The 24606-nt window shown below is 42.7% G+C and overlaps 1 protein-coding gene and 1 pseudogene across 1 annotated transcript in view; both read right to left on the minus strand.

Annotated features, from left to right (window-relative positions):
• The window catches only part of Ppp3ca (protein phosphatase 3 catalytic subunit alpha), a 273470-nt gene that overhangs the window by 206050 nt on the left and 42814 nt on the right, over positions 1-24606 (minus strand).
• Positions 1-24606, minus strand: part of LOC116895161 — an 80497-nt pseudogene that overhangs the window by 53871 nt on the left and 2020 nt on the right.

Below are 24606 nucleotides of genomic sequence, written 5' to 3' on the forward strand. Positions count from 1 at the left end.
TTGTGGGTCTAACAAAGACCTGGACAGCACAGGGCGTTACAACAACGTCTCTGTTCAAATGCCTGGAAACAGTTCTCAGGCAACAATAGTGTGTGTGTGTGTGTGTGTGTGTGTGTGTGTGTGTGTGTGTGTGTGTGTGTGTCTGGGTGTGTGTGTGTGTGTGTGTGTGTGTGTGTGTGTGTGTGTGTGTGTGTGTGTGTGTGTGTGTGTGTGTGTGTGTGTGTGTGTGTGTGTGTGTCTGTGTGTGTGTGTGTGTGTGTGTGTGTCTATCCATCCTATTAGAATGGTAATAATTTAAAACTTCCTCAGCATCCTGACTTCCCTTCTATATGACAGAAGAGTTCGCAATCCAAAAAAGAGAACGTTTAAAGTCTTACATGAAACTTAAATGTCCTGATAAAATCATTCCTCAAAATAGCCTGATTTCTCAGGAAACCTTTTTCTTTCGCAATACCATTCCAATGTGTCTGGGAATGCGGATGATGGTCTTCCAGGCCTGAAAACTGTGTCACCTAAATCCACCTTCACCTAAGAAGGTCTTTCATGGAGAAACAATCGCAGCCTCAGGCCCAGTGAGCTGAGTTATTAACTGAAGACCGGAGGCAGACAGCACACTTCGCTCTCTCTCCACTATGTTTAAGTCCAGAGGACCTTTCTCGTTTGTGAAACAGAATCTTCTGTAAGGACCAGGAGGTCTGGAAAGTAATTGATTCTACAAACTGAGGACTTCCCAATTCTATCTCAATCGGTGCCATCAAGGTCATCTTTAAGAAGTGTTCATTTTCAGTCCTACTCAGCAATGCCCTATGTCTTGGCTCCTCCTATCTCCAGAGAACTAGAAGGGGAGAGTCATTAAAGCAGCACACTTAATTCAGTCCTAGAGAATAAGTGAGATCTTAAGACAAAGGAGAGGATTGGAGGGAGGGATGGAGGGAGGGAGGGAGGAAGAGGGAGGGAAGGATAGGGAAAATGAGGGAAGGAGGGAGAAAGAGGGAGGGAGGGAGGGGTAGAGGGAGGGAGGTTGAAAGAAGGAGGGAGGGGGAGGAAGTAAGAGAGGAGGTAGAGTGGTGGTGAGAAGACGGTTAGCAGTATGTAACCTCTCTCAGAAGTAACTAAAGGCAACCGTCCAAGAAGAACATGTTAGGTAGGTATGGGAACATCGTCAACTTTTACTGAGCTCGTGCTGCATTTTAGCTAAGCACGTGCTACGCACTGTTTGACTTAAGGTTCACCAAACTGGATGAGGTACGTGCTGCTGATTATCTCCACCTCCGAGATACTAAACCCGCCTTCTGGAAAGCTAAGTCACAGAGACAGACCCAAGAGGCAATCTTAGCGCTTGCGGCATTTGGGGAATAGGCCTGACTCAACCCCTTCAACACTGTAGTCACTCCACAGTGAGGGCGTACAGGGAAGAATCTAAAGAAGGACGTAGAAACAGAACTGGATGCTTCAGAAGCAAAGACTTAAACCTAAAGCTACAGAAAGAGCATAGATCTCAAGCTCGAGGACCCACAGAACCCACAAGGTAGGGAGAGCCTCTTTCTGCGAGCTATCCTGTGACTTCTACATCACTTCCAGTCCCATGCAGCTAAATCCATAAATAAAGGACTGTAAACATTCAAAAAAAGCTGTTCAGATAATTTTATTTTTGCAAATATATCAGTGATACTATTGCAAAGCACTGGGCCAGAGATTCACATCACATAATACTGTATTCATTCAGAAATTCGTTTGTGCGGATATCACTTATCGCACATTTTTATCACTTAAAAAATACAAATATTATATATACCTGTCACACACATACACACACACACACACATACACACACACACACACACACACACACATACATATCAAAATAAAGAATCAAGCATGTGTTTGTTCTCTTCAGAATTGTTTAACTTAATTCTTTTAACTACTGAGACCTACCTGGAAGAGTAAAGTATGAACTATTAAGGAGAATGATTAACCTTCCCACATAACAGAAACAACAATAGCTTCTAATATAATTTCCTAAGAATCACTCAGTGAGTTAAATATTGACAAGGAACTAGAATAAATGGAAAGATTGACTTTTACCACAACACTTCTCCTACTCTACACTTCAGTGAAAAAGGAGGAATCTCCCAGTGTCTTCCACACTCTACCTAGAATAATTCTGAATATTGGCAATAATAAACAATGGGCTAGCACCTTACGGAAGCATTTTAAGTGAAATTAATAAAGTGCACACCTATACCCATAGCCTTGGCCCTCACCCAGGATGACAGTTGGCTCTTGACTCATACCGTGAAGACCCAGTTAGAGTTAGGATCACACGAGACTGCGTGTTGCTGACATCATTACGGTCAGGGTTTGGGCTGGATTTCTATTAAGTTAGGAAAACAGGACATAGACACAAATGGTGTTTTTGAGACATAATAAAAAATGTTGTGCTTTATGTAGTAAGAACTAAAACACCTCGGCAAGTGCCGAATTCAAACGACTTGTTCTACAGAACAAAAAAGGCAGGTGGGAAAGCCTCATGGCCTCAGCACATCTGAGAATAGGAAGAGGCCTCCAGACTCACAGTTTTGTTTCCCTGGGACACGACAATGCTCTGTAATTTGTAACTGCACATACTGCCCTCAGGAATGATGAGGAAATGTCAGTCAGGCTGGTGTTAGCTATAACTCCACTCTACCCAAGGACCTTCCATCGACCCACGGATGTGCATCGAGGGCCGGTTGAAGAGAAAATTTGCATTAAAATCTGCCCAAGGCTGACTCTGAGGCCTTAGGCTGCTCGCAGCAGACTCCGGAGTAATAAAGGGAGTCAGAACACACATCGGAAGGGAAACAAAGGTTTAAAATGCCCCGCCGTGACCCTCAGGAGACACAGTGCTGGCATGCATACCAAAACCATGCGTGACTGAGTGTGCGTGCTCCGTGTTATACACAACGGGAAAAACACAACTGAGCTGATGAACTGGATCCCTTGCTGGTTGGAACAGTCTCTTTTTTCTTTCCTCCTTCTTTCTGTTCTTTCCCTTCTCACTCTGACTGAGGCAACACCTGGAACAAGGGCCTGCCCATCGAGGATCACCTATTGTACAACACCTAGGAATCTGGAACTCGCCATCCATCTCAGAAATCCTTAGACCTACAAATACTCAACAATCGCATGGCCCTTGGCCCGGGGCTAAACACTTAAAATACCCGAAGAGCTTATCCTAACAACATTCTTGACTCCACCTCAGATCAAAATTAAGTCAGAATTTCTCCCTGTGAGCCCTGGGCCGGGAAGCCACTTGGCTCCTTGGTATTACTAATGCATTCAGTCAACAGAAACTTCCCGAATAGTGAGTGGATTCTTAATGAAGAATCCCTGGTTCCTCTCAAAGAAGGGAACTAACACTCCAGGGCCTTTTGAACTACGAACTCTACATTTTTATTCTGTTATTATCCAGGAATTTCTGGGGTTTTGCTTTCACCATAATTAATTTAAAAAAAAAATATCAAGGAGCGCGCACGCGCACGCACGCGCACACACACACACACACACACACACACACACACACACACACACGAGTCCGAGTTCCCCAGTTGCCACTAGAAGTATTTCTCCGACCAGCAGGAACCATTAGCTGAATTCTCCATTCCTGTGTTCAAAGGGGGAGGGGGGTGGATCCATTTAGCTCCATTGCCTTCTAATTCCCTTTACCGTTTATGACTTTATGTATCATGCACGTTTCATCGAGGTGTGGTGGAGATGCAGAGACGCCATTCGAATCCTCTCTTCCTAAGCACGCTTCACACACCACTAGATTAGAGCCAGTTAGTCAGGAGGAGAGAGCGCGTAACCGACAGCCTCCATCCACCCAGAGCTATCCTTCCATGACATAACCTCAGACTAGTGCTAGTCACAGTGATCCGTAACTGGGCCACGGTATCTAGACTGTAAAACAAACAGAAAAATTAGTTCAGTTCCCATAATCTCATAAAGTCCCGTTTTTTGGGTTTTTTTTTTTTTTACACAGTAAGTCAAATTAAGCAAGCATGGCTCTTTTACATGTCTTTTATCTATTAAAAAAATGTACCAGAAGGAGCACCTTCACCCCAGGTGGGTTGTTTGGTCTCTCTTCCCACCTCCCTCCCTCCCCCACCCTCTCTCAATACAAGTATATATATGCATGTATGTGTATATATATATATATATATATATATATGTACATATATATAACACATATATATTAATGACTTACATTTGATTACTAAATTAGAAAAACGTAATCCCTGAGTTCTGAACTATTGGCATTTATAATTCAAACAAGAACTGATAAACGAAAACTAAAGTGATTTCTGAGTCAGCGGCAGAAAAGTCCTTTTGAATTTCCTTCGTGAACGAGAACATGCTTCTGGAAACGAGTAAGCCATCAGCACCCGACACACAGAAGAACCCCCAAAGCACGAGTGCTGCCCAAGCTGGCCTTTGCTCCCCAGTCTCAATATTGACCAAGGTTCTGTAAGTGCAGGTACACAGGTGACCCTGCAGTGTCAGCTCCTGTGAGGATCTGAACAAGTGTCTCTTTGCACCAAAGAACTAGAGGAGGGTGTGCTACGGAGCGAGGCAGGCAAGGTATGAAGTATGTACATGGAGAGAAAAGGGACAGAGAGGACACAGTGGGCTTCAGACAACCAATGTCTTTAATGGTAAGAAGCTGGGAGAGGTCAAATCTATGTAAAATCTTACTCTCATACTGGAATCTAATACAAAAGATTTAAAATTCTACGTAGGCCAAATAGTAATTCCTAAGCTACTGGTACCCCCGCCCCACCCCAGATGATTTAAAGGGGCATTTCAGAAGAACTGAAAACTAATTTATCCCTCTTTCCCATAAGCATTCCACTTCATTGTTTTGTGAGGTAGAACTTACTAGCCATATGCAGTAACACACTAGTGTCTGCTTTCTTTCAAGATATTCAAAGACACTCACATCCTGAGTTTTTCTATTAATCCAGACAGAACACCTGGGAGGCTACAATTACCATGCAGAGAACACAAGTTTAAAAAAAAAAAAGGAAGCTACTTTCTGATGCATGGTGACTCAGGTAGCGGGAAAGGAAACATGAATCACTTAGAAACACAAATAATCAACAGCTCACTGCTCACCTCTGTTTTCCTCAACACTGAGGGAGAAGCTGAATGAAAGGTGTGGATGCATTCCACAGGCAAAAGAAAGCCACATGACTGACAAGATACAAGCGCTGCCTCGGACCACAGGGAACCCACTGAGCCTGGTTACAAAAGGGTGGAACTGAGACCCACGGTGCTGGTAGTTAACCTGCAAACCCAGGGAAGGCCTGAGTGGGGGACTGTGGGTACCAGGATGCCGTTAGGGAGAGTAAAGGGGATGTGTGTCCCTGCAATAACTCTTCCACATGGTCTGCTTAGAGAAACAGACGCTGCTGTGTTTTCGGTAATTACTGCTTATTATTACTAGCATATGTAAAATACGGGCTGTTGGAGGAATAATTTAAATGTGCTATATACACAGTGGAGGGTTATCAGTCACAGAGAAAGCATTGTATTGCTTGCTGTAAGGCCGTCTGTGGACCCATAGAGGAGGAACTTGGGCTTGCATCGTCCCTGTACCCATACCTGGATTACCCTCAGAGACACAAATAATTGTACTTTAAAGTTCACTTTCTTACGAAATGCCTCACGTGTAACTACAGTGGATAACTTTCGTTTGTTTCTAACTTCTTGACTACCTCACTTGCTCCGTCTTTCAACGAAACTTTGTTTTGTAGGTAATTAGCAGCTATTCTGTTATTTCTGCTACACCGTGACAGTACACAGTCACCAATGGCTTTTAAGGGGAAAAATTATGAAACAGTTATGCGCATCTCTCTTTATGGTTGCCATGTGGCACCAAAATTATTAAAAGGTAAGAAACCTATTATACTCTGACACGGAGTTGCCTGCTTGATGGTGCTACGAACACGTTGCCAAAACCACTCTGACTAACCCTTCTCGTTTAAGCTCACAGTATTCTTAACTGAGTTTACACCAACTTCTGTTTCAGGGTAAAACTGTAAGCCTGTTATTAAGAACGACATAGAAAAACTCAAGAAAAAGCTTAGGCGAAGAATAAAAGTGAAGGGAATGGAAGTGCCGAGTGACAGAACAGGCTAACAACAGATCTGTTATAAAGCAGAAGTGTAGGAAAGCTTTGGACAGGGCATTTCCACCAACCTCAGGGATGCATAAACAAGCTTGCAAGGGACAGCAACAGGCCAGCAGCAGGAGGGGGCTGGCTGACATGCTTGGCTAGTGACATTCAAAGAGTCTTCCTTTTAACAGATGCCAATATCCAAAGCTGAGAATGAATATCCCAATGCCATATTTTAAAATAAGTTGTAAGCTGCCTCCTTTCAGGAAAGACAATTACCATTGCAATTTAGCGCATGCAGTAAGAGTCACCACCATGCCAAGCCCCCTCACAGAGGTAGCCTGACAGCAATCAACACTTAAATTTCAATACAACTTAGCTGAAAAGAGTCTATTATTAGAGAGAGGGGCCTTGAGGATGGAGCTGGTGCCTGAGAGAACTCACAAAACAAGTAGGGAGGAGTTCTAAATGATCATCTGTCAGCCAAGATTACCTATCGTACAGGTCACCGAGAAACATCTTCCCAAAGGCATAAACGTGCAGTGACCTTCTCATAGCAGATGAGAAGTACTCTGCTGCACACCAATAACTGATATGCCTAATAACTTAAGGGGCCATAATTTGACTCATTTGCCCTTAAAAGTAACAAACTCTATTAACTTTATCTAATTAGAATGTCAGTTGCAACATTGGTTTTTTTGTAAATATTGTTGTAGGAATAAATATTTACTAAGAAAAAGTATTTCAGTATAATTCAAGCTTAGGATAATTTACCAGAATATAACTGATTATAGGGTCTACATATGATTCTAAATGAAAAAAACAGGTATATAATATATGACTAGTCCCTCTTGGCTATTTAATGCTGCCTGGATATTTACTTTAACACTAATATTCACTGCCTCTGAAAACTACTACCTGTGTATAATATTAGCAAAAGTAACTTCAGTCTTGAGAAATTATTTAAAATCTTCAAACATTGAATCTAAGGGGGCCGGAGAGACAGCTCAGCAGCTCTTGCCTAGAACTCACGTGTGGTGCACAACGGCCACAGCAGACAGCTTACAACGGCCTTAACCCCGCTCCAGGGATCCGGCACCATTGGCCCCCAAGGGTCCCTGAACTCACTTATAAATACTCACACAGAGACACAGACACAAAATTAAAAATAAAGTAACTCATGTATAAAAATTGAAGCCATAATGAGTGATTGATTGTACAGGAAAAAGAGATCACAGGTCACTAACTATGACTTTTCAACGCAAAATCCATAAAGTTTATATTACTGTCAACTTGTATGAGACAACTTTTTAAAAACTTTTCAGCTGAAATAAATAATTGGATCCTTTCTGGGCACACACTCGCTGTCCGGCATTTAAACTCGATACGGAGAAGGACGAAGAACTATGACTTCTCAGTAGCCTACTTTCAACCAGGCAAAGAGAGGGAGACATTGTTCTTCCTCTCTACCAAAATCCCTGCCTAGTGCATCATTGGTGCAGGAAACCCGAGAACAGGAGTCAAAACTCTGCCACATCTCCATGGTGACATCAGCAAGGTGGCAGACAGTGATTCATGGGTCTTCTGCAACTGGGGGAGTATTGTGCTTGCTAGGGGGCCACAGGCCAGAATAAACTCACACAGGTAAAACCATTCCCTGCTAGAATAGCACCGTAGCTCTCAAGACCACTACAAGTGAGAAAGAAAGCACACTTATACTACACTGAACCCATCCATCATCAACTAAAAATAGTAAAATCTCAACCTTCAAGGCCCAGTAATAAACCTAATGGTTACATCTGTTGAAACACTGACATTTGCACATTAGCATTGTTTATCCCACCGTTTATGAACACAAAGTCAAGGACTTCGTATACCTTGCACAGCTATGGAGAAATCCAATGTTGACATAGAGACTCCACTTGTATGGTCTGTGTATGAACCTGATATTGGCACTTAGTGCTTTTAACTGGGTGGGCTCTCAGGATTTCTTGCTTCATCCTAGCTGCCTAAATACATGAACGATTTGTTCAGCTCAGAAGAAAAATTACATTATAGGGCAGCAGACACCAAAATGTTAGTAGTTCATTTCTGTGTGACCTTTCAGCACGGGCCTGTGTGCCTGCCTAACTTGCCACTTAGACTATAATTTACCCTGTACCCTGGAGAGGAGAAGAATCGTCTAGAAGTTGAGAAACACTAGGGCCCTATCTGCATTAACTACCTTCATATTTACAAGTCACCTAAATGGCTTCATTTGTTATACAAGGCTTTTCATGATAGGAGCTCAAACTGCCTTTTAAAAATTCACTCAGCTCTGATGTGAATCCTCCCCCCCCCCTCTCTCTCTCTGCCTATCAAATGACACACACAAAAACAATTAATTACTCAGCAGCAATCATGCAATGCCTTCCTAAAAAAATAATGCATGAGTCCAGAGAAAAGAAAAAACATTAAGGGCATATCAACAGAAGTGTGTGTGTGTGTGTGTGTGTGTGTGTGTGTGTGTGTGTGTGTGTGTGTGTGTGTGTGTGTTCCACCATACATTGGCAAGTGTCAGCTATCCATTTTTCCTTATAGGCATCACCAATCCATGATGGAAGTCAAGACTTGCAGCTTCAAGTTACACCCCCTTTACCTACTGGTCAAAGCAGGCAGGTACAAATAAAAAGGAAGCTTTATGAATCTCTTTCTTTTTAAAAAGCTTGGTAGACAACATAAACAAAGCAGCTCTGAACAAAGACAAATTCTTCTAACCCAGGGCTCACCATCACAAAGCCTCTTGATGAGTTTGTTTTGACTTGGTTTCTGACTGGGAAAGGACCAGGATCACCATCCCCAACCCCTCTCCACCCACACCCACACCCTTGCCAGCTTCAGATACCTGTTGTCTTCTTTGCTGTAGGAGTCAGCACCATCAGAAGTGGGCAGCTTCCTGCTGCCTCTTGAGAGTTAAAGACTTCTCTCAAGAAAGCTGGCCCAGCCCACCTCATCCATGAACATGGTTAAAGACAGACATCAGAGGTGGGCCAACTTAAATTCACACAAGCAACCAGCCTCCCCCCCCACCCCCCGTGCTAACAAACATCTGGGCCGCTCCCTGACATAACTCATCTCTTAAATTTGAAAGCCATTTCTATTATCTTAGTCATTCTTGATAATTGACACACAATGAGGGCATTGATAGCCAATATCAATAACTGGAAACGATGTAATTTTTTCATTATTATTTGTAGGACCTAATTATTCCAGGTCTACCTGTTCCAACTACAAGTTGGGCAAGGATTTTGATTTTGCCACTTCTCTGGGGTACAGGACTTACTCTCCTCGACGATATGATGCTAAAATCAGATATGCAGGTGTTTCTCCTCTATCAGGAGACTTCTAGTTTGGCCGCGCTAATTACAGTGATTGACGCATCACCCCACATACTGAACGCCTTCTCTTTGGCTTAGCCTGTACCGTGAATCTTCCCTTTTCCCATGACTGTTCGCTATTGATTCCATCGCCGACAATTACAAGGAATTACAACTAAATGACAGTCAGGATGCAAAAGTGGGTCTGTTAAGCATTAAAATCTAGGTGACTTTCAGATACATAATGCTTCACCTTATATTATAAAAGGCACAGGAGACAGCATAAAGGGTAACAGGCAAGCATTTTAAGTTCACCAGTCAATTAGTACCTATCCCAAGAGCATTACTGACCAGCGCCATGCTTGTGTTTAGTATCAATCTTCACTGTGCTCAGAATTGACAAGGTGTAGCATGGGCAACTCTGGGGTCCACTCCACCCCCACTCGCACCTCACCTTTTCTTTGTGCCTCAAGTTTTTTTCATTTTATAGCATGTATAATAACATTAAATAAGACTACAAGAGTTAATGTTTGTAAAGCACTAGAAACAGTGCCATGCACAGAACAAGGGATGTGTGAATGTTTCCCAAACAAAAATAATCTTCCTGTGCAGACGGCATCAGAGCTGTCGGACTACAGACTGTTTACAGCTTCTGCCTGGGTTTTGAATGCATCTAAGTTTTTAACTCATTTTGGCCAATTTTAGCAAAGGAGATTTTTTTTGTTTGTTTTGTTTCCTTTTTTCAGTGACCAAGCTAGTTTCACTCGTTCAAGATACTCTAATTTGAAGGGGCTTTCTCTTTCATTTGCATTCAGTTATAGATATTTAAGAAACTTGGAATATAAGAGTCTCTAGTGGTTCTTTTCTCCTCAGGGGACCTTCTATTATCTGGGGTAAAATGAGACGCAATTTCAATTCCCATAGGCCTTCCACTCCTGCTCAATCAAAGCAAAGCTTAAGAGATGGCCCAGTGAGTAAAGTACTCTGGGATATGGACCTTAATTAAATTCCCTTAAATCCCCACAACCCACATAAATGCTGGGCTCCTACTGGGAGAGAGGAGGCTGACACAGGAGAATCCCCAGAAGCTAGCAAGTCCCCTAGCCCGGCAGAAGCCAGGCAGTAGCAAAGAACAAAGAGACTTAGTGGCTGACACATTGGAAGGCCAGAGGCTTTTCTCTTACTGCCTTGGCATCCATACACATAACACACCACATAGGTGTCACACCACAGGAAAGGGAGGGAGGGAGGGAGGGAGGGAGAGGGAGGAGGGAGGGAGGGAAGGGAGAGAGGAGGTGAAGTGGTTGGAAATGAGGGAGACAACTATTGGAAAGGCATCCCCAACTCTGGACATTAAGACAGTTCATCTGCCAGAAAATGAACTGGTGAATAAGAGAGCCCACAGTGGTCTCACCGTGCTCTAGTGAAGACTCGCCACCAAATCCAATCAACGATATTCACCAATAACTAACTTGCCATGGCGAAGTCGCCAGGCTGGTTCTAAGCAGGCACTCCCGCTTCTATTTGTCAGGGCTTTGAGGGAGCCCAAGTTCTGTCTGTATCAATCAGTGACTCACAACATTCTCCTTAACCAGAAAACCCAGCGAAGACCAAAGCAGTGAGTCACAGCTCTGAGCCTGGGACTCTCATCTGGCAGGATGCCCTCCCAACCTTCCTAGGGTCATCGTGACTCTTCTTAAATTGTCTGTCTCCAAGTCTCAATGTGACCCAGTGACATATACCTGTCCCTTTATTTTATATTAAGAGAGATCCACTCCTTAATTAGAGCAGTCATCATACAAATAAACAGAAAGTAAAAACCTGGCCGGGAATCTCAGAACAGTTCAATGTCTGGGGAATAGATTTAATGCAATTGTGTAACATTGCGCAATCTTTTAAAAATCTTATGTTTTAATGGGACGAATTAAAATTTTTAAAATTTTAATTTGTGTTCTTTAAACATTATTTTGCAATGATCCCAATTTGATCACTGCATCCTGTATGATTTGCGTAAATATTTACAGCTACAAAAATTACATTTAACAAGAATACTGTTTTCAGCGGGTCTCTGTCCTGTCAGTTCACTGATATCACCTCTTTATTCTGCATTGTGCTTTCTCTCCTTCTCAGAATGTGGGCCATCAACTACCCAAGAGAGACCTAGCACCCTAGAGGGCACTCCCTCTAGCACCTGCCCACCTTCTGCAGCTTAGTACATTACCAACAGAAAGGAGACTTTCTGTTTCCTGAGACTCTCACATAGGAATCTACAGGCAGACCATGAGTACCATTGGGAAGGAACAGCATTCACTTGAGTTCTCAATAACAACCATTAAAAAAAAAAGTAAATAAATAAAAATATAAATCAGCAAGCAAGAAAAATAAAACTTGAAAATTCATGGAGCCTACCCATAATTATAATGGGTTTAGCAATGTAACCGGTTGGATGTACGTTGGCAGTATCACTTTAGGCCTGTCATATTTTCTTCTCCAAAGCAACCTTGTTTTGATGACAAGTCAGATAGACATCCCGCTCAGAAGCATCCTATCCTATCCCTCTACACATCACTCCATTTACAAAGCCCTATCATCCCTTTAAACATCGCCCACAAACAATCTACTCAGTCCAACCTTTCAGAGTTTTGATGGATCATGGACGCTATAGCACAGAATTTTCAATATAGACTGTACTCTATGCTGGGATGTTTCCACGAAGAGTCTTAATTTATTGGGGTTGGGGATTTAGCTCAGTGGTAGAGTGCTTGCCTTGCCTAGCAAGCACAAGGCCCTGGGTTCAGTCCCCAGGTCCAAAAAAAAAAAAGAGTCTTAATTTATGAAAAGTAAGGTTTCTCCATAAAGTCTTTTTCTAATGTAAAATATGTTCTAAAAGTAAAACATCATATAAATTAGACAATCAACAGATCTCACAAGTCTCAGAACCACAGGCTTGAGAGCAGAGCATTCCTGAACGTGAATCAGAAACCGAGCAACCACCTTCTCTCTCAGACAAGCTTAGTATTTTAACATCAAGATGCCAACAAGGTAAGATCCAAAATTAATAGGTAAGGCCCAGAATTCAAGTAAAGAAGGTTAAAAGCGGAGGAGAACGACGCCGCAACATTTGACAACAACAAAAACTCATAATTAAATTCCATGTTGCAAACAGAAAAGGGGGGAAAAGGTGTCAGAGGCAGGGTGGGGGTGGGGGTGGGGGACCAGGAAGAAGTTCTAAGAGTTAAATGAGCTTCAGCTAAGCTTAACTAGGGATCTGGGAGGTGGCTTTAGAAAGTGGCCACCGCGGAAATGAGGCGGCAGGGGCGGTAAAGAAAGGCAGGGTTCATCTCCAATTTGCATTCCTGTGACTGAAGTGATGCGAGGGAGGTGAAATAGTTAATGCTGTCAATTGCACGCTATTTGGGGTCAGCAGGAGTCTGGCCAGGCAAAAGATAACTTGCAGAGTCATTCACCAGCTTCCACGGAGCAGGCTGATTGAAACCAGCTGAGCTGGTGACATCACCACAAGCGTTTTACTATAAAAAGGGCTAGCTCCGTGAGGTCAGGAAACAGAAAGAAGCTCGGTGAACAGAAGCCAAGCTGAAGAGGGAAAAGCCAAGGGAAGCTCAGAGGAGGAGAAGCTCCTCCAAGAAAAGCTGCGATGAGCAATTCCCTCAGAGGCAGCTGTAGAGGTAAAAGGCACGGGGTGACATTTTCTCTTTAAAAAGCTAGGACAGTCTTCCCTACCACTACCACCACTGAAGAGAAAAAAATGAACAGAGCCCCTTCGGGCTCTCAAGACTGCAAGTGAATTGAAATGTAAAACCATCACGGAACTAATACTCTTGAAGTCTTTTTCTTGGTGCTTATTAAAGGAGCCCCACCAAAGATAAAGGCACTACAGTCATGGGTCAACAATAGTGCCCATAAAATGGACAGAAGCCACTGTTTCCTTAGAGCATATGTTACTGAGTGTATGATGGGCAAAGGTAACTGTATCACCCAGATTGATCACAAACTTTTAGCATTATCAATTTATTCAAAATGAAAGGCTTAAAGGGTCCCGATTTCAAAATACAGGTTTTTATTCAAATTTTTGTTCATTCCACATAAACTAGAGTTTGCAATAGAAAAAAAAAATGAGCATAATGTGAGGAAATGAGAAGAACATTTTCAAGTCTAGAAAAATCCATGGTAATGCACCAGATAAGCGCTGAGAGGACTGCTTCGTTCACACTTCCTTCTTCCGTGGAAAAACGTCATCCGCACTCCAATACCTACCCAGAAACTGCAGGCCAGGGAGGAGTTGATGCAGCAGAAGTGTAGACACAAGACCCTGGTCAAAGACAGACAGGCTATCTCCCTCTGCAAGCTGAGCTGGCAAAGAGAGGCTAGATGCTACTAACATTTCAATCAACGAGTCCAAAGCGTCCATCACTGAAGACCATGAATCTAGCTCAGAGCCCATATTTCACCCGAGACTGACAGCTTAGTTATTCCTACGATTCCTTAAACTAAAATCTTTAGGTTCAAACAGACTAAAATCAAGTGACATTCAAAACTCACTTTCTCTCTTGGGTGAAACAAATTTCAAGTGGTCATAGTTGCAGAGGACTGCTGGCCACCATGCAGGACAGCCCAGATGTGACATGAGTCTATCCTGTCAGGATAAGTACGTGGTGTCTATTTTTTCTTCTGTGTTCTTGTCCTTAATGATCTTCAATCAGACGGCATGAAGGTAACTTTCTGGAAATCTCATATGGTATTGCTGGGCACACCCACAGATTTAAGTTGTGGCGTGAAGTAGTTTAAAACGTCAAAATACATTCACACCACTCACTTCTGGACTCTTCTTGGGTCCCAAAATCATGGTTTAAAAAAAGACTGAAAAGACCCTATCATCTATCTAAATTCAATCTCCTACATTTTTTAGAGAGCGTGGAGATACTAAGAACTAGATACTAACTGCAAGCTTGCAGACAGCTCTTGTTTCCCAGTAGCAATTTAATTTGACTTAATAGCTTATTTAGTACAAGATAAATAAGATACAGCTAAAATACAATATGCACACTAACTTCGAATCCCAGTTACAGGAGAAACAACGCATTCCTGCACAGACTCCTTCCTCCCCCACTCCCACCTCTTTTCCCACTGCTTTTCTAAAGTAGATTTGCTGTGGTTACCATTGTTTCCAATGTCATAACTCCAGTATCTAAAAGACAAAGAAACACACTGCACTTTTCAACTAGGGAGCTGGCAAATACATTTGTATTGTCTTCCCTCCCTCCCCCCAGAAGTTTTATGTTCAAACCTTCTACATGATTAGTCATGAGCACAGATTGAGATCTGGAGAGCCAGGATTGGTTGGTTGGTTTTTCAAATTAAACAGGGTATGAAGGTACCAGTTGTTGTCCTTGTTGTTTGTTGTTTCTTGTTGTGGCTGTTGTTGTTGCTGCTGCTGCTGTTGTTGTTTTTCCCCCCGAGGCTAATAATAACCAACCATCGTTTAAAATATGTGGAGTAAAAGGTCATACCTCATCATCAATAGATTCAACATGCTAAAACATGCTATTTCAGCAGCTTCATAAAGCAAGGAGTTATTCTTAACAATAAAAAAGAAGATAATAAAGAGAAGCCATGTACACAAACCTCCAACACTACAAGCAGACAAGCATCCTGACACTGCCCACACTCACTCCATGTCTCAAACACACTGTGTGATCACACCCGGCACAGCATCCACAAGTGTCTTGCTGTCTAAACACAGAATTCAAGATCCATACAATGTTCACCTGATATATAAAGGATTCTTTTTAAAGATAGTCTCCTATTTTACTTCCTTATATAAAGTCAAATGTGTCAAGACTGAGGAGTTGATGATTTCCTCAAAGCCTCTTCCCGTAACAGTCAGTCATTCATCTGCCCCTGGCCCTTACAGATTTGTTTCTAACACGACTGGATGATGGACAGAGTAAAAGAGTTCCAAGCACACATGCTACCTCTTTGTGTGAGGCTATTCTTCATACTTCTAAACGAGCCAAGATTGCCCCATCCTACCACACTGTTCAAACCAGTTTTCTATAGCTGCAGAAACAAAGCTACACACTTCAAGGAATTAGCCAAAACTACTTCCTTTTCCTTCTTTCTCAAAGACTGAAAGTATCACTAATACCACTTCACAGAGCACTATAACAAGAAAACCCAGGAGGCTGCCTTTCCAACTGGTCTTGGGGAAATACCTCTCTGAGATGGTCAGACCTGACCACAGACAGCATGGGGAGGTGCTGAACTCACCAGGCCAGCTTCTGCAGCTCTGACTCATAAGATCAGTCAGTGAGGGCTGAGTCACCACAAAGGCCGGCCCAAAGAGCACAGACCAAGAACCTCCAGGCATTCCACAAAGGTTCTGGCCACAACAAAAGCAAAACAGGAAAAAAAAAAAAAAGGCATCATTTTTAGTATCTATACTACACTTCAGGAGCGTGTGTTCTTTAGAAAAAACATGTTAGAAGCAATAAATACATCTCAAGGATACGGATGACAGCCACAGTCTTGGAAGAGGTTTTTCTTAGACACCAGACTCCTTTTAAATACTTGCATGCACCAGGGACGGAATCGCAAATTATTTAGGTCATAAGATTTTACACCTGGATGTATTTACTCTACTGAAAATTTACCAAGAAGGTAGGGAGACCATGCCATCCAGTGAATGGAAGTTATGGGCAACGTCATATAATGAAATGCAGAATACTGAACACAACACAAAACAAACAAAAACAAACAAAACAAAACAAAAAAACGTGTCACTGAAGGAACTCTATCATCAAATTCTGAGCATGCGTCTTCCTTTCATCTCGGAACATAAATACCACTACTGGCTACTCTATGTGCTCAAACTTTGCCAGGAATTGTCTTAATCATTACACCAAAATTTATTAGTTACCAAAGACATATAAAAAGCAAGTTTTGGCAGCCGGGGGGTGTGGGGTAGCCTGGTCCTTCACCAAGCAAGGTCTGGGAAAGTGGGTCAGCTGTCACCTGTGACAGGACTCAGCCTTTCACAGGGCATGAGCAGCAGCGAGGAATCAGCTTTCAACAGCTGGGACTTGAAACTTCAGACTTTCAAATGACAATTTTTCGCCTAGCAGAAAACACATGCAGAGCAGATTTGCGTGTGGCTCTCTGTGCCTCGTCTTAGTGTGTCATTTCTCTCAAGAGGAAAACAAGAGTATTTTCACTGTACAAAACAGTCGACGTTTAAATATGAAACTAAAAGGCTAATCTCAAATCTATTTCAGGTCTCAAACAAGCCAAAGGAGAGACACAACTGAAAAGTCACATTCATTTTTGTGTGTGCTTAAGACCTTTTAATGGACACACATAGCACTGTATGACAAGGGGAAAGAAGAGTTAGGAAGAGTCTTAAGAAAGAAGGGACATTGCAGTCTTAACGGAACTCTTGCTTTGAAAACATTCAGCATCTTGGCAAAGGCCTCCCGCTTATCTTTCTTCAAAACAACCCAACCCTGTGAACTGCTAAGCCAGACTCAGTCCGAAGGAGCCAGGCTCTGTCCTTACCCAGTGAACCAACATATCTGCATTAAAGGTCAGCCATCATTCCACATCCAGGGCAAGAGAGATGCTCGCCATCACAATGTAGGACATGCAGAGAATTATTTTTCTGCATTCCAAAATATATGGGTCAGGTGGCACACGAAAAGAAACCTAATAGGACCAAGTGTTCCACTAGTTAACCTGTTTAAAATTGATGTGGGGAAAATACCTTACTGAGCCTTCAGTAAGTTGGTCCAAAGGCAAACAGGAAAGCTCCATGCCTAGTTAAGGGCTGCTAACTTCATTTCCATACAATTTCAAAAACTTCAAATGAAAAGGGGATCTTAACCCATTTCCTGCTACTTATAGCTCTTCCTTCCGTAACCCTTAAAATGGTGAGCAGGTAGAAGGGACCTCTCAAGACCTCCAAGAAGCCCTTTGCCCTGACAGCTTAAAATTACCCCAGCAACCAAAGTGAACCTGCTTTAAAAAGAGGAGCCTAAGGCACCCAGGGTAGCAGAGCATATGGTCCAGCCACAGTGAAACCCACGCTCACCCTAGAAGCCTGCAGTACAAGGACAGAGACCACAGCGGCTACTGCATTACCCTCCTCTGACAGACCGAATTAATAAATGCCTCAAACAACCCACTGTTTTACAGAAGCACCAACGTGAACACGTTATCAGGCACCTTGGTGTCCCAGGGGAGGACACGCATCACTCTGTTATACAGTTTAGCTTCTGCGACAGAGCCGTTCATTCCACGGAGACAAAATAAACACTGGCCACAGTGATGTCACTACAAACATAACAGAAAATAATGAAATCATCGTCTTCAGGTGTTTTGAGGTTTTAGAGATTCAAACAAACTCATAAATAATGATCGGAAGCAGGGCAGAAGGTTGCGATGGGTGGGTGAAGGGGAGGGGGGTCTTGAAATCAAAATGGTGATACCAGAGCAGAAACAAGCCTGCTACCAGACAGCAGTGGCCATACTGCTGCAGTACTAAAAAATACTGTCTGTATTTTTTAAAAAAAAATTTAAGGAAGCAGCTGTCTAAATATTTTACCTGCCCCCCCCCAATGTTTATACATTGTTCTGAGGATAGAAATAACCCAAGATCAGCAGTGTTTAAATCCAGAACACACACACAGGTGCACACCTCACACACACGCACACACACACACACACACACACACACATGCACACACACACTCACACTCACACATACACAAACACACACACACATACACTTACCATTGTTCACACAACGCTCATACACACACACACACACACTCTCTCTCTCTCTCACACACACACACACACACACACACACACACACACACACACACACACACACACACACACACACGACAATGCCTCCTGAGTCTCCATCCTTCTCCACTGCATCTGGGGCATTTCCTCCATGCAGAAGCAGGATGGGAATACTGAAGTCCCAAGCAGCATCAGTCACTGCAGGGTTTACCTGCCAGGGTCAACTGAAAACAAGCTGTAACACTTTAGGTATCTGTGTAAACCCACTGTGTACACAACGCCCCCGTTACTAAAGGCCATGGTTCCGGTGAAACGTGAAATGAAATTGACGACAAAATAGTTTTAAATCTAAGACGTACACCACGTTCTCGCCGCATCCTTCCCCTTCCGCTAAAACGCAAAGGGACACACAGCTGCAGACTCAGTTTGCTGACACAGTGTCTGTCATCTGACTCTTGCCATCAACATTACTATCCAGACCCTATTTCACAATTATCTCAAACACTGAGTTCCATATTATTCCCCAATCTTAAAACCTATTTATTAACCCACTCACTTGTTTCAAGTCTGACTTCTCAAAAGGCTGGTGATGGACTCCTACTGGAGGTAGAACATCAAGATTTTCAGTATACCATTCTTTGATATTTAGGATATTTTCTTCTTATTTTTCTCCTTTTGCAGCTTAAATGTGCAATCATTCACTTCCTGTAATACAGTTCCTTTTTCTCCAATGATCAGTTTCTTCATGATTAACTCTCAGGTGCGTCAGTAAATCAAACGTCGCAAACATTCTTAGAAACTAGCCAGTGGCTAGACTTAGTATCACAGTGGGGGAGCTCGCGTTCTAGGTTCTTTTTCAAACCCATTTTTGGAGAAGGGGGAAGACGCCGTGGTGCTCTTGTGGCAGTAAAGAGACAATGTGCCCTAGGTGTCCTCTCCCTCACCACATACTTTCCCGGAATCCCACTAAGGTGACTGGGGCTGGCGGCAAATACCTTTACCTGCTTAGTCCTCTCCCTGGCCCAAGGGTCTGATTTTCAATTTTTTCTTTTAAACTTCTTAGAATCAAAATAAATAAATAAAAATACCCTGAGATAAATTTCAAATATTCCTCTTTCAGAGTATAGAAGAAAAATCGACGTTCTTCTGGCTGCTCAGGCCCATCCACCTCTTTGTGACCACTTTCCCTTTGCACACTCCTCTACCTTCAGCGTGCGTCTGTGGACATACATGCATCTTTAACACTTCTCGTGATAGAAATACCTAACCTTTCCCTGTCCTCAGCCATGCGCTCATATATACTGGCTAGGAAGATCTCTTTCAAACATCGTGTGATTCCCCACACAAATTACATTTAGCCACGTCACTGGGGATCATTGTAACTCTCAACTTCCCGCCAGGCACACGCAACCGGAAACCAGAAAGGGGTAAACACAAATATGTGTGTACAAACTGGACATACTACTTGTGTTTAAGACTTACAGTGCAATGGGCTCACCTACCCTAAGATTATGTGGCTGAGCTGGTGTAAGAGGGCCATGTTGATGGCAGGAATAGGCCATCAATACTCCAGAGTGTACAATGCCAACACTGTGGCATGAGGATGACCTGAAAGTTGAAAACTATGGGGGGCAGAAGTCAACAGAAATCTATGATACTTGCCAGGAAGGAAGGAATGAAGAAAGGGAGGAAGGGAGGAAGGGAGGAAGGGAGGACAGAAGGAAGGAAGGAAGGAAGGAGGGAGGGAGGGAGGGAGGGAGGGAGGGAGGGAGGGAGGAAAACAAAATATGGCAGGTAGCAAAAACAAATGGAAATCATGATTTCTCTAATATCTACCATGTTTCTAGTTTGATAAGACCTAAGACACCTTGGGAGGAAGATCATATTTGTTAACTCTTGACTTATTTTGCCCCCCACCCTTGGTCTAGTGCCAGGCACTTATTTTGGAAACACACACCTCTGCTTGTGGTAACCATGAATCTGACATGGAATTACTACCCCTCCCAAGTGTGTGTCCCCATGGAGATGTCTTAGTTTGACTGCTTGTTAAAGTACTGTTTTCTTGTTTATGTGTTGAATATGTGTGCTCCTCCATGTGCGTAAGCAAGAGACAGCAAAGAATAGTATTTTTATTTTTATTTTGTGTTGATGAGTATTTACCGAATACCTGCATTTATTAAGGGTGGGGAAGTAACGGAAACAGGCAAAAGCGTGATCACCGGTGAGGCCTTCTGCCAACAACATGGCATGATAGAAGGTTTTAAGTTTCACTGAGAAAACAGGAAGAAATGAAGAAAGTACCAGCATGAGGTTAGAAGTGTATGAGGACCTTTCCACAGTACCCAGGAGAGGCAGTCAGGAAACAGTGGGATGAGGACAGAGCAGCAGAATACACATCCCTAATACAGTCCTCCAGATGCCGTCGAAGCAGGCAAGCTCTACCATACAGAGTTGTGAATGGGAAGGCTTGTGGCTCCCGCTCTATCCTGCAACCTGATGGGTCTACATCTCCCCACAGTATATCAGTTATATAAATTTAATTCTGATCATCTCCCTAACATGCCAAATTCACACGTGGTAACCTATTGGGCAAGCCCTAGACTATTTCCCCCATTATCCAATATAGCTTGTATTAATAAAGGACCTTACCCTCTGCTGTTGATCCCCATGCATATCTCTGTCTGGTTTACACAGCGTTCACCCATTAACCCATACAGTCATCAGCACAGCCAACGCTCAGCAGGCATTAAGAATAACAGAAATAAGATAGTAGTTCTCAAGGGCATTTCAAAAGACAAGGGAAATGCTAGAAGACACACATACCCTCAATAGCCAATGCAGGGTAACAGTTACTGACCAGGGTGATGTGTAGACTGTGGTAGCCTGACAAGCAGCATCATTACGTCAGGTCTTGGGAGTGGTCTGTAAGTCTACTTACCTCCCTTAGCCTCACATATGGCATCAAGTTATTGTCCTGTGACATAACCCCCACAGTGTACATTTTTTCTCTTCATAAAAAGGCTCTATGCGAAAGCAAAAATATACTCAGTAGTGTACTCGGTACTCAGTACTCAAACTCAGTAATGGCTTCCAAGAGTCCAGCCTACATCTCCTATAAGGAAGGGTTTATTAAATTCTTTCATGAGTGTTTTGTAGTGAAACTCTGAGAACAGATCATAAATGATACTTACTTGTGGCTCTTCAGTTTCACTGTGTCCTCACAGACTGCTTATTTTTCTTATCTGTTCTGACAACTTCAAGTTCAGCCAAGCGCAAATCCAGACATCCCTCAGTACCTGCATCTCTCTGACAGCATCAAGGTGCATGGCCCCTAAGCCAGCTCTCCTTTCTGGGCCCCTCCTTTGCTTTCACTAATGGGAGTTCTCAGGTCTGCAAGTGATATACAGGCACCACTATATTAAGGGAATGATTTAGGGATCGAATTCCTATTGCCACAATATGCCACAATCAGACTGTTGTCAATTTATTTATTTAAGCTTAGAAGAAGAAGAAAAAGACATAAGAACCAATTAGAGCCTAGTACAGCTTTGAGTTTTAGACAAACAGGTAACTAACATCAAAGCTAACTAACAAAACAACCCATGAGGTCAGAGAGGGGTCATATGTTCTTAGAGGAAGTATTAGCATTCAGAGCTGATGCCAAGCAGCTTAAAGGGAAGGAAAAAAACGCTTTTCTCCCATGATAAATGACTTTAATTTGTACTTGGAGTTTTCTTTTTTCCCCAAAAGATAATCTCATCACAATATTATATGTTATAAATTTGTAAAACCTTTTATTAAATATGTATTTATAGGCTCTCAATTAGGTTTGAAAAAAGAATCAGCCCACAGGCCATCCTATCCAAAGCCCATCTACTGTTTCAAAATGTCAGGTTAAAGTTTTGGTACGATGCTATTTTGAAAATGCATGATTGGTGATGTTGGCACTGAAGCTGGCCTAGAAACAACCCACACTTACCAGGTGGCCTCAGAAAAAGCACATCCTGACGCTCACAGAGAAGAGGATGGGCAGCCCAGCCTTCTGTTCCCGGGACTGTAATCCACCACCCAACAGAGCAAGTGCGACCCAAGAAACCTTCCTGTGCCTCCCTTTCCAGTATCATCAGTTGCTGACCACTGGGACCCAGCAGAGGGGTGGAGGCAAAGCTCAGGAGCTTCATCCTGCAAGCTCCCAAGGAATACCAAGAAATCCACCATTTTCAAGCAGGCTTTCCCTGCATTTAGGAGAAAGCAGGATGTCTGTGCATCTGGATGGATTCAGGAACACCACCAACTGCCCACCTCTACCCACACAGCAGAGACTGACAAGTTACTTATTCCTGGGAGTAGGAAGGGGACACTTTGTCAATTCATGGTTGTGAACTGAGACCAAAGAAGCATATGGGTGTCTTAAAATCAGAGAGTCAAGAGAACCTGTCCCACACAACAGATCAAGAAAAATGATACCATTATCTCATCTGGACCCCGCAAAGTAAACACTCAGTATCACAACGGTGTTGGTCCCCACCAACTGTCATCTGATCCAGTATATGCGTCAAGGACCGATAAGCAGAGAACTCAACTGTCTGGGGGCTTCAGCTTGGCTTTGCCCTACTGCTGGCACACCTATTTAAATTGCTATCATCTGCTCCTCATCCTGTTCACCCATACGGACCCTTTGCTCTGCAATTCATCGGTCTAGACAGAGTCCTGACTAGGTGCCTCATAGCTAGACTTAACTGTGTAGCTCTGCCCCAGTCTGTGACTCTACACCAGCAGCAGCCACAGCAGTGCCCCTCCAAAGACCTCCAGTTGGCTGCGTGGCTAGCTCAGCACTACACAAATTGTGCATTGCTACTAGTTTTCCCAGCAATGGCTGCTCAGCCCTTTATAATCATTCTGTAACCTACATATATGTATAGGCAGTAGGTAAGCATATAGGTAAAGATACATTTACTATGCTATGTGTACTATGGGATCTTGGAGTTGGTAATAATTAATAATAAATCCTAGCATCGTAGTAATTAGAATAATTCTAATGATAACAACAAAACAACAACAAAGATAAAAACTTGTGTTGGTCTCAACCAGAGCTATCATGGAAAGCAGTCACATTTGGCAAACCAATGTCATCAAAACGAACATACCTGCAATTTTATGGTTACTCAGTAAATTCTTAAAATTTGAAATGACATTAATGTATTCCCTGTGTTTCTGATAGCTCAGAATCCTCACCAAAGAGGAGTCACTCCAAGATACAGGCCAGCATGACTTGAGACATCAGGAATTTAAAATAATAGGTCCTGAATTTTTCTTTTGGAAAATCCGAGAGCCTCATTCAGAATATGGTGACATCCCTCACGAGTTCAGACCACGTCTAGATAGACTGAGACAATTCCTTTGCTGGGATTACCTCCCTGCAAACTTTTCTCCTCAAGATCCGAGTTACGGCATGAGGCTGTCAACAGTGATGCATCTAACTAGACAATTAACAAATCCACAAATAACGTTTTCAATGCCAGCGCTTATCACTGTAATGATTTAAAGATGTTTCTACCCCTTCTGTGAGCTCTGCTCCATACAGGTTTGAATCCCAGAAGAACTGTGAAAGAAGATTCATGTCCCCAGCAGGTCTGACAGTAAAGACACCTTTAGTTTCAGCAAGTCTGACAACAGAAAGACACCTCCGGTTTCAATGGATGAGAGCTAACACGTTTTTGCAACTATAAGACTTCGGAATGCATCCTTCTCCCCAAGACTTCTTTTCTAAATGACTTGGAAACAGGCAAGAGTTATGTTTCATTTACATCTCTGAATGAAAACTTGCCTTTTAAGATAAAGGAAACACAGTTAACCTTTAGAAAACATGTATGTATATTTCAATATGGTAGAATGAGAGATATATCCTTAGCTTTATAAGAATTAGCAACTTGCAAAAGTATTTTTTTTTCAATTTTTTTCAACTGCAGAAACCTCTAAATCACTTTAAATGTTTATTTCCCTCTCAATCACAGCGGAAGATGGAGGTTTGCCACACCCTACTGCATATGCTTTATTTAAATGAATACAGGCATTCTACATGTGCACATTGTTAAGCTTCATGAGTCGCCTAAGGCCTACATCATTCACATTTCTCTAAATGTCTACCTTTGATATTTTTTTGTTTGTTTACTGCTGAGCAATTATAGGAGAGGACTAAAGGCAAATCAAAACATTATCTCTACGGTATCGCACGATCTCATAAGCCAACTTATTATTTTTGTGATA

The sequence above is a fragment of the Rattus rattus genome, chromosome 3, assembly GCF_011064425.1.
Source record: "Rattus rattus isolate New Zealand chromosome 3, Rrattus_CSIRO_v1, whole genome shotgun sequence".
Lineage (NCBI taxonomy): Eukaryota > Metazoa > Chordata > Mammalia > Rodentia > Muridae > Rattus > Rattus rattus.